This window comes from Cicer arietinum, unplaced genomic scaffold (genome assembly GCF_000331145.2).
Source record: "Cicer arietinum cultivar CDC Frontier isolate Library 1 unplaced genomic scaffold, Cicar.CDCFrontier_v2.0 Ca_scaffold_5784_v2.0, whole genome shotgun sequence".
Classification (NCBI taxonomy): domain Eukaryota; kingdom Viridiplantae; phylum Streptophyta; class Magnoliopsida; order Fabales; family Fabaceae; genus Cicer; species Cicer arietinum.
This window is the reverse complement of record NW_027339431.1, coordinates 1,486,301-1,496,731: the sequence shown is the minus strand read 5'-3', so window position 1 is coordinate 1,496,731 and position 10,431 is coordinate 1,486,301.

Sequence of the window (10,431 nt, the reverse complement as noted above, 5' to 3'; positions counted from 1 at the left end):
TTACAACATAGATTGTCCAATCGATTTGTATGTCACAGGAAAAGTTATTTTGCAAATGATATTTAAGCAATCGATTTGCCAATCGATTACCCTTAAAACTGGGGTGTCACTGTGACTTGTACAATCGATTTCCCAATCGATTTATTTCAATCAGGTTTACTTTGTGAAATGTATAATCGATTTGTCAATCGATTACCCTCAAAACTGGGGTGCCACTGACTTGTGCAATTTTCATTTCTAATTTAGTCAGTCGATTGCCCAATCGATGATACCATCACAAACAATTGTGTTTCCTTACACCCTTGTTATGAAATCGATTTCCCAATCGATTTGCTTCAGTCAAAAATGAACTTTTGTTGATTTCTTGTGTTCCAAGCAATATGTTCCAAGTGTGTAGGATTTGATTGTTGTTCCTGAAATCTTGCTCAATTCAAATATTAGATTTATCATGTGGTGTATGAACATTGTTGATTTGTTAATTATGTCAAAATTAGGATTCAAAGGACTAAAGTCCAACAATCTCCCCCTTTTTGGCATAATTGACAATTCATACAATTTTAACTTGAGCATTTCAAAACAACAAGCATAAGAGTATTATAAACTACATTATTAAGTATTATTAAGTATCAGATAGGTGTGTTTGTGTCATTGGATGAACATTTAGGTCATTTTCGTCCTCCATAGGCTTATTCTTGTCCAATTATAATTTTTAAACAATCTCGTGCATCCAATACGTGTGTTTGTGCCATTGGATCAACATTTAGGTCATATTCTTCCTCCCTAGGCATATTCTTGTCCAATTAGGGTTTTTAACAAATCTTTTACATCCAATTAGTTCATTTGTGTCATTGGATTAACATTTTGTGTCATTTTCTTCCTACCTAGGCTTATTCTTGGCCAATTATGGTTTTTGACCAATATTTTGCACCAATAGGTGTGTTTGTGTCATTGGATAAATATTTAGGTCAATTTCGTCCTCTCTACGCTTTTTCTAGTCCAATTAGCGTTTTTAACCACTCTTGTGCATCCAATAAGTTCATTTATGTAATTGGATGAACATTTAGGTCATTTTCATCCTCCCTAGGCTTATTCTAGTCCAATTAGGGTTTTTAACCAATCTTGTGCATCCAATAAGTTCATTTATGTAATTGGATGAACATTTAGGTCATTTTCATCCTCCCTAGGCTTATTCTAGTCCAATTAGGGTTTTTAACCAATCTTGTGCATCCAATAAGTTCATTTATGTAATTGGATGAACATTTAGGTCATTTTCATCCTCCCTAGGCTTATTCTAGTCCAATTAGGGTTTTTAACCAATCTTGTGCATCCAATAAGTTCATTTATGTAATTGGATGAACATTTAGGTCATTTTCATCCTCCCTAGGCTTATTCTAGTCCAATTAGGGTATTTTACCAATCGTGTGCATCCAATATGTGTGTTTGTGCCATTGGATAAACATTTAGGTCATTTTTTTTCCTCCGTAGGCTTATTCTTGTCCAATTAGGGTTTTTAACCAATCTTGTGCATCCAATAAGTTCATTTGTGTCATTGACTGAACATTTAGGTCATTTTCGTCCACCCTAGGTTTATTCTTTTTCCATTTGGATTTTGAACTAATCTTGTGCATCGAACACGTGTGTTTGTAACATTGGATTCACATTTAGGTCATTCTTTTCCTCCCTAGGCTTATTCTAGTATAAATAGATTTTTACCCAATCTTGTGTATCCAATAGGTGTGTTTGTGTCATAGGATTAACATTTATGTTATTTTCGTACTCCCTACGCAAATTCTAGTCCAATTAGGGTTTTTAACCAATCTTCTGCATCCAATAGGTGTGTTTGTTTCATTGGATGAACATTTAGGTCATTTTCGTCCTCCCTAGGTTTTTTCTTGTCCAATTAGGGTTTTTAATTGATCATGTGCACCCAATAAGTGGGTTTGTGTCATTGGATGAACATTTATGTGATTTTCGTCCTCCCTAGACTTATTCTTGTCCAATTAAGGTTTTTCACCAATCTTTTGCATCCAATAAGTTCATTTGTGTCATTGGATAAACATTTAGGTCATTTTCGTCATCCCTAGTCTTATTCTAGTCCAATTAGGGTTTTGAACCAATCTTGTGCATCCAATAGGTCTGTTTGTGTCAATGGATGAACATTTATGTCACTTTCGTCCTCTATTTAGTTATTCTTGTCCAATTAGAGTTTTTAACCAATTTTCTGCATTCGATAGGTGTGTTTGTGTCATGGATGAACATTTCAGTCATTTTTGTCCTCCCTAGGCTTATTCTTGTCTAATTATGGTTTTTTAACAATCTTGTGCATCCAATAGGTGTGTTTGTATTATTGGATGAACATTTACGTCATATTTTCCTCCCTAGGGTAATTCTTGTCTAGTTAAGGTTTTTAACCATACTTTTATATCCAATAAGTTGATTTGTCTCATTGGTTTAACGTTTATGTCATTTTCGTCCTCCCTATGGTTATTCTTGTCCAATTAAAGATTTTTAACAATCTAGTGCATCCAACAGGTGTTTTTGTGTCATTGGATAAATATTTAGGTCATTTTAGTCCTCCACACACTTGTTCTTGTCCAATTATGGTTTTTAACCTATCTATTGAATCCAGTAGGTCTATTTGTGTCATTCGATGAACATTTATGTCATTTTCGTCCTCCCAAGGGTTATTCATGTCCAATTAGGGTGTTTAACCTATGTTTTGCATCCAATAAGTTCATTCGTGTCACTGGATTAACATATATGTCATTTTCGTTCTCTCTATGCTTATTCTTATCCAATTAGGGTTTTTAGACAATCTGGTGTATCCAATAGGTGTGTTTGTGTCATTGGATAAACATTCAGGTCATTTTCGTCCCCCCTAGGGTAATTCTTGTCCAATTAGGGTTTTGAAACAATCTTATGCATCGAATAGGTGTGTTTTTGTCTTTGGTTGAACATTTAGGTCATTTTCGTCCTCCCTAGGCTTATTCTTGTCCAATTGGGGTTTTTAAACAATCTTGTGCATTCAATAGGTGTGTTGGTGTGATTGGATAAACATTTAGGTCATTTTCGTCCTCCCTAGGCGTATTCTTGTCCAATTATGGTTATTAACCAATCTTTTTTAAATCCAAGAAGCTCATTTGTGTCATTGGATTGACGTTTATGTCATTTTCATCCTCGCTAGGCTTATTCTTTTCCAATTAGGGTTTTTAAACAATATTGTGCATCCAATAGGTATTTTTGTGTTTTAGGATGAACATTTACGTTATTTTTGTCTTGCATAGACTTGTTCTAGTCCAATTAGGGTTTTTAACGGATCTTGTGCACCCAATAGGTGTCTTTGTGTCATTGGATGAACATTTCTGTCATTATCGTCCTCCCTAGACCTATTCTTATCCAATAAGTTCATTTGTGTCATTGGATTAACATATGACATTTTTTCCTCCCTGTGCTTATTCTTGTCCAACTAAGGTTTTTAAACAATCTTGTGCTTCCAATAGGTGTGTTTGTGTCATTGGATGAACATTTAGGTCGTTTTCGTCTTCCCTAGGCATATTCTTGTCCAATTAGGGTTTTTAACCAATCTTTTTTAAATCCAATAAGTTCATTTGTGTCATTGGATTAACGTTTATGTCATTTTCGTCTTCGCTAGGCTTATTCTTGTCCAACTAAGGTTTTTTGAACAATATTGTGCATCCAATAGGTATTTTTGTGTTTTAGGATGAACATTTAGGTCATTTTTGTCCTGCATAGACTTGTTCTTTTCCAATTAGGGTTTTTAACCAGTCTTGTGCATCCAATAGGTGTGTTTGTGTCATCACATGAACATTTAGGTCATTTTTGTCCTCCCTAGGCTTATTCTTGTCCAATTATAGTTTTATAACGATCTTTTGCATCCAATTGGTGTATTTGTGTCATTGGTTGAATATTTAGGTCATTTTCGTCCTCCCTAGGCTTATTCTTGTCCAATAGGTGTGTTTGTGTCATTGGATGAACATTTAGGTCATTTTCGTCCTCCCTAGGCTTATTCTTGTCCAATTATGTTTTTTAAACAATCTTGTGCATCCAATAGGTGTGTTTGTTCCATTCGACGAACATTTATGTCATTTTCGTCCTCACTAGGCTTATTCTTGTCCAATAGGTGTGTTTGTATCCAATAAGTTCATTGGTGTAATTGGATGAACATTTAATTCATTTTCATCATCCCTAGGCTTATCCTAGTCTAATTTGGGTTTTTAACCAATCTTGTGCATCCAATAGGTGTGTTTGTGTCATAGGATTAACATTTATGTCATTTTCATTATCCCTACGAAAATTCTAGTCCAACTAGGGTTTTTAACCAATCTTCTGCATCCAATAGGTGTGTTTGTGTCATTGGTTGAACATTTAGGTCATTTTCGTCCTCCCTAGGCTTATTCTTGTCCAATTAGGGTTTTTAACCAATCTTGTGCATCCAATAGGTGTGTTTGTGTCATTGGTTGAACATTTAGGTCATTTTCGTCCTCCCTAGGCTTATTCTTGTCCAACTGGGGTTTTTAAACAATCTTGTGCATTCAATAGGTGTGTTGGTGTCATTGGATAAAGATTTAGGTTATTTTCGTCCTACCTAGGCTTATTCTTGTCCAATTATGGTTTTTAACCAATCTTTTTGAAATCCATGAAGTTCATTTTTGTCATTGGATTAACGTTTATGTCATTTTCGTCTTTGCTAGGCTTATTCTTGTCCAATTAGGGTTTTTTAAATAATATTGCGCATCCATTAGGTATTTTTGTGTTTTAGGATGAACATTTAGGTCATTTTTGTCCTGCATATACTTGTTCTTGTCCAATTAGGATTTTTAACCAATCTTGTGCATCCAATAGGTGTGTTTGTGTAAATTGGATACACATTTAGGTCATTTCCATTCTCCCTAGGCTTATTTTCGTCCAATTAGGGTTTTTAACCAGTCTTGTGCATCCAATAGGTGTGTTTGTGTCATTACATGAACATTTAGGTTTTTTTCGTCCTTCTTAGGCGTATTCTTGTCCAATTAGGGCTTCTAGACAATAAGTTGCATCAAATAGGTGTGTTTCTGTCATTGGATGAACATTCAGGTCAGTTTTGTCCTCCCTAGGGTAATTCTTGTCCAATTAGGGTTTTGAAACAATCTTGTGCATCGAATAGGTGTGTTAGTGTCATGGGATGAACATTTAGGTCATTTTCGTCCTCCCTAACCTATTCTAGTCCAATTCTGGTTTTTCACCAATCTTGTGCATTCAATAGGTATTTTAGTGTCATTCGATGAACATATAGGTTATTTTCGTCCAACCTAGGCTTATTCTTGTGCAATTAGGGTTTTTAACCAATCTTGTGCATCCAATAGGTGTGTTTGTGTCATTGGAAAAACATTTAGGTCATTTTCGTCCCCCTAGGCTTATTCTTGTCCAATTAGGGTTTTTAACCAATCATGTGCATCCAATAGTTGTGTTTGTGTCATTGGATGAAGATTTAGGTCAATTACGTCCTCCCTAGGCTTATTCTAGTCCAATTAGCGTATTTCACCAATCTTGTGCATGCAATAAGTTCATTTGTGTCATTGAATTAACTTTTAGATCATTTCGGCCTCCCTATGCTAATTTTTGCCCAATTAGGGTTTTTAAACAATCTTGTGCATCCAATATGTGTGTTTGTTTCATTTGATGAACATTTAGGTCATTTTCGTCCTCCCTAGGCTCATTCTTGTCCAATTAGGGTTTTTAACCATCCTTGTGCATCCAATAGGTGTGTTTGTGTCATTGGATAAATATTTAGGGAATTTTGGTCTTCCCTTGGCTTATTCTTGTCCAATTAGGGTTTTTAACCATCCTTGTGCATCCAATAAGTTCATTTGTGTAATGGGATTCACATTTAGGTCATTTTCGTCTTCCCTAGGCTCATTCTTATCCAATTAGGGTTTTTAACCATTCTTGTGCATCCAATAAGTTCATTTGTGTCATGGGATTCACATTTAGGTCATTTTCGTCCTCCCTAGGCTTATTCTTGTCCAAATAGGGTTTTAACCAATTTTGTGCATCCAATTAGGTGTGTTTGTGTCATTGGATGAACATTTAGGTCATTTTCGTCCTCCCTTGGCTTATTCTCGTCCAATTAGGTTTTTTAACCAATCTTCTGCATCCCATAGGTGTGTTTGTGTCATTGGATGAACATTTAGTTCATTTTCATCCTCCAAAGACTTATTCTTGTCCAACTAGGGTTTTTGAACCAATCTTGTGCATCCAATAGGTGTGTTTGTGTCATTGGATGAACATTTAGTTCATTTTCATCCTCCAAAGACTTATTCTTGTCCAACTAGGGTTTTTGAACCAATCTTGTGCATCCAATAGGTGTGTTTGTGTCATTGGATGAACATTTAGTTCATTTTCATCCTCCAAAGACTTATTCTTGTCCAACTAGGGTTTTTGAACCAATCTTGTGCATCCAATAGGTGTGTTTGTGTCATTGGATGAACATTTAGGTCATTTTCGTCCTCCATAGGTTTATTCTAGTCCAATTACGGTTTTTAACCAATCTTGTGCATCCAAAGGTATGTTTGTGTCATTAGATGCACATTTAGGTCATTTTCATCCTCCCTAGTCTTATTGTTGTCCAACTAGGGTTTTTGACCAATCTTGTGCATCCAATAGGTGTGTTTGTGTCATTGGATAAACATTTAGGTCATTTTCGTCCGCCCTAGGCTCATTCTTGTCCAATTAGGGTTTTTAACCATTCTTGTGCATCCAATAAGTTCATTTGTGTCATGGGATTCACATTTAGGTCATTTTCGTCCTCCCTCGGCTTATTCTTGTCCAATTAGGAATTTTAACCGAATTTGTGCATCCAAATAGGTGTGTTTGTGTCATTGGAAGAACATTTAGGTCATTTTAGTCCTCCCTAGGGTCATTCTTGTCAATGTAGGGTATTTAACTAATCTTATGCATCCAATACGTTCATTTGTGTCATTGGATGAACATTTAGGTCATTTTCGTCCAACCTAGGCTTATTCTTGTCCAATTAGGGGTTTTAACCAATCTTGTGCATCCAATAGGTGTGTTTGTGTCATTGGATGAACATTTAGGTCATTTGTGTCATTGGATGAATATTTAGGTCATTTTCATCTTCCCTAGTGTTATTCTTGTCCATTTAGTGTTTTTAACCAATCTTGTGCATCCAATAGGTGTGTTTGTGTCATTGGATGAACATTTAGGTCATTTGTGTCATTGGATGAATATTTAGGTCATTTTCATCTTCCCTAGTGTTATTCTTGTCCATTTAGTGTTTTTAACCAATCTTGTGCATCCAATAGGTGTGTTTGTGTCATTGGATGAACATTTAGGTCATTTTCGTAGTCCCTAGGCTAATTCTCGTCCAATTAGGGTTTTTAACCAATCTTGTGCATCCCATAGGTGTGTTTTTTTCATTGGATGAACATTTAGGTCATTTGTGTCATTGGATGAATATTTAAGTCATTTTCGTCCTCCCTAGGCTCATTCTTGTCCAATTAGGGTTTTTAACCAATCTTATGCATCCAATACGTTCATTTGTGTCATTGGATGAATATTTAAGTCATTTTCGTCCTCCCTAGGCTCATTCTTGTCCAATTAGGGTTTTTAACCAATCTTATGCATCCAATACGTTCATTTGTGTCATTGGATGAATATTTAAGTCATTTTCGTCCTCCCTAGGCTCATTCTTGTCCAATTAGGGTTTTTAACCAATCTTATGCATCCAATACGTTCATTTGTGTCATTGGATGAATATTTAAGTCATTTTCGTCCTCCCTAGGCTCATTCTTGTCCAATTAGGGTTTTTAACCAATCTTATGCATCCAATACGTTCATTTGTGTCATTGGATGAATATTTAAGTCATTTTCGTCCTCCCTAGGCTCATTCTTGTCCAATTAGGGTTTTTAACCAATCTTATGCATCCAATACGTTCATTTGTGTCATTGGATGAATATTTAAGTCATTTTCGTCCTCCCTAGGCTCATTCTTGTCCAATTAGGGTTTTTAACCAATCTTGTGCATCCAACAGGTGTGTTTGTGTCATTGCATGAACATTTAGGTCATTTTCATCCTCCCTAGGTTTATTCTACATCAAATTAGGGTTTTTAACCAATCATGTGGATCCAATAGGTGTGTTTGTGTCATTTAATGAACATTTACGTCATTTTCGTCCTCCCTAGGGTCATTCTTGTCAATGTAGGGTATTTAACTAATCTTATGCATCCAATACGTTCATTTGTGTCATTGGATGAACATTTAGGTCATTTTCGTCCTACCTAGGCTTATTCTTGTCCAATTAGGGGTTTTAACCAATCTTGTGCATCCAATAGATGTGTTTGTGTCATTGGATGAACATTTAGGTCATTTCCGTCCTCCCTTGGATTATTCTTGTACAATTAAGGTTTTTAACCAATCTTGGGCATCCAATAAATGTGTTTGTGTCATTGGATGAACATTTAGGTCATTTTCGTCCTCCCTTGGCGTATTCATGTCCAATTAGGGTTTTTAACCAATCTTGTGCATTCAATAGGTGTGTTTGTGTCATTGGATGAACATTTAGGTCATTTTCGTCCTCCCTTGGCGTATTCATGTCCAATTAGGGTTTTTAACAAATCTTGTGCATCCAATAGGTGTGTTTGTGTCGTTGGATGAACATTTAGGTCATTTTCGTAGTCCCTAGGCTAATTCTCGTCCAATTAGGGTTTTTAACCAATCTTGTGCATCCCATAGCTGTGTTTTTTTCATTGGATGAACATTTAGGTCATTTGTGTCATTGGATGAATATTTAGGTCATTTTCATCCTCCCTAGTCTTGTTCTTGTCCATTTAGTGTTTTTAACCAATCTTGTGCATCCAATATGTGTGTTTGTGTCATGGGATGAACATTTAGGTCATTTCCGTCCTCCCTAGGCTCATTCTTGTCCAATTAGGGTTTTTAACTAATCTTGTGCATCCAATAAGTTCCTTTGTGTCATTGGATTAACATTTAGGTCATTTTCGTCCTCCCTAGGCGTATTCTTGTCCAATTAGGGTTTTTAACTAATCTTGTGCATCCAATAAGTTCCTTTGTGTCATTGGATTAACATTTAGGTCATTTTCGTCCTCCCTAGGCGTATTCTTGTCCAATTAGGGTTTTTAACTAATCTTGTGCATCCAATAAGTTCCTTTGTGTCATTGGATTAACATTTAGGTCATTTTCGTCCTCCCTAGGCGTATTCTTGTCCAATTAGGGTTTTTAACTAATCTTGTGCATCCAATAAGTTCCTTTGTGTCATTGGATTAACATTTAGGTCATTTTCGTCCTCCCTAGGCGTATTCTTGTCCAATTAGGGTTTTTAACCAATCTTGTGCATCCAACAGGTGTGTTTGTGTCATTGCATGAACATTTAGGTCATTTTCATCCTCCCTAGGTTTATTCTACATCTAATTAGGGTTTTTAACCAATCATGTGGATCCAATAGGTGTGTTTGTGTCATTGAATGAACATTTACGTCATTTTCGTCCTCCCTAGGTTTATTCCTCTCCAATTAGGGTTTTTAACCAATCTTGGGCATCCTATAGGTGCATTTGTGTCATTGGATGAACATTTAGGTCATTCTCGTCCGCCCTAGTTTTATTCTAGTCCAATTATGGTTTTTAACCAATCTTGGGGATCCAATATGTGTGTTTGTGTCATTGGATGAACATTTAGTTCATTTTCGTCCTCCCTCTGCTTATTCTTGTCCAATTAGGGTTTTAAACCAATCTTGTGCATCCAATAGTTTTGTTTGGGTCATTGGATGAACATTTAGGTCATTTTCGTCCTCCATAGGCTTATTCTTGTCCAATTAGGGTTTTTGACCATTCTTGTGCATCCAATAAGTTCATTTGTGTCATGGGATTCACATTTAGGTCATTTTTCGTACTCCTTACGCTTATGCTTGCCCAATTAGGGTTTTTAACCAATCTTGTGCATCCAATAGGAGTTTTTGTGTCACTAGATCAACATTTATGTCATTTTCGTCCTCCCAAGGGTTATTCTTGCCCAATTAGGGTGCTTAACCAATATTTTGCACCCAATAACTTCATTTGTGTGATTGGATTAACATATATGTCATTTTCGTCCTTCCTATGCTTATTCTTGTCCAATTGGGGTTTTTAAACAATCTTGTGCATCGAATACGTTGATTTGTGTCATTGGATGAATATTTAGGTCATTTTCGTCCTCCCTAGGCTCATTCTTGTCCAATTAGGGTTTTTAACCATCCTTGTGCATCCAATAAGTTCATTTGTGTAATGGGATTCACATTTAGGTCATTTTCGTCTTCCCTAGGCTCATTCTTATCCAATTAGGGTTTTTAACCATTCTTGTGCATCCAATAAGTTCATTTGTGTCATGGGATTCACATTTAGGTCATTTTCGTCCTCCCT